Here is a 1,154-nt window from a genome sequence, read left to right as displayed (position 1 = left end):
TGGCCCGGTGCGGCCCCGCCTTGCTGGGGGACAGGGATGTGTGTGTGATGGTGGTGCATGCTGCCCCCTTACTACTACAGGTGTCTGCCCCACCCCTCCACCCTGGAGGTGCCAGACAGCCCCTCAGTGATTCCTCAACTGATCTCCAGCTCAGATCCCACCCTTGATCTCCAGACTCATGGCCCCATCTGCCTCCTGGGTTCCTTCCCCAGGATGTGCCTCAGGGGCCACTAAAGGAGCCAGTGCCTCTCACCTGCCCAGATCGGGTGCTTCTCCAGGGATCTTTGTTCTAGTGAGTGGTGCCACCACCTGCCTAAACTCATGGCCCAGAGCACTGCCCTGTCCCAATCACATTCCCCTGTGCACCACCATACCTACCCTTAAAGTTCTTCCTGGCCTCATCCCTTCACTTCTGTCTCCATGGCCTTGGCCCCAGCTCAAGCCTCGTCCTCTGCCACCTGGACCATCAGCCCAGCCTCCTCTTTGGCCTCCCAGCCCCCAGCATCCCCCCTCAGTCCATCCCCTTAATGGAGGGCTTCCTGACACTAGAGCTGACCTCACTACTCCCCTGCTCACAACCCTCCCCGTGGCCCGTCATTGTCTCCCAGGATAAAGTCCCAACCCATCATTCTGTCTCCTCTCTGTCTCCACTGTCCTGACCCTAACTCAACCCTCATTCTCTGCCTCCTGGACCCTCACCCTAGCCTCGTGACTTCTGGTCTAAGATGTGAGAGCACCTGGCAAGGTAAATGCTCCAGGAGGGTTGCTGCCTCCCATTTCCTGCCACCACAAAATGTTACCAGCTCCCTGGCATTGAGGAAGCTTCCCTCTTCCCAGCCTAGGGTTTCATGTGGGCATTTAGGCGCTCCCAGTATATTGTTGCATGGCAAGCAATCCTAAAATATACAAGACTGCATTTAGTATGTTGTAAAATTCTTTACTAACCCCAAGTTGTCTACTGGAAACTATGGGCTCCTTTTTTTTTTTTTTTATTGGTGGGTGTGTTTGTGGGATGGAGTTTCACTTGTCACCCAGGCTGGAGTGCAGTGGCTCTATTTTTGCTCACTGCAACCTCCACCTCCCAGGTTCAAGCAATTCTCTTACCTCAGCCTCCTGAGTAGCTGGGATTACAGCTACGTGCCACCACACCCAGC

Source organism: Piliocolobus tephrosceles, chromosome 21 (genome assembly GCF_002776525.5).
Source record: "Piliocolobus tephrosceles isolate RC106 chromosome 21, ASM277652v3, whole genome shotgun sequence".
NCBI lineage: Eukaryota > Metazoa > Chordata > Mammalia > Primates > Cercopithecidae > Piliocolobus > Piliocolobus tephrosceles.
Note: the sequence above shows the minus strand (reverse complement) of the source record.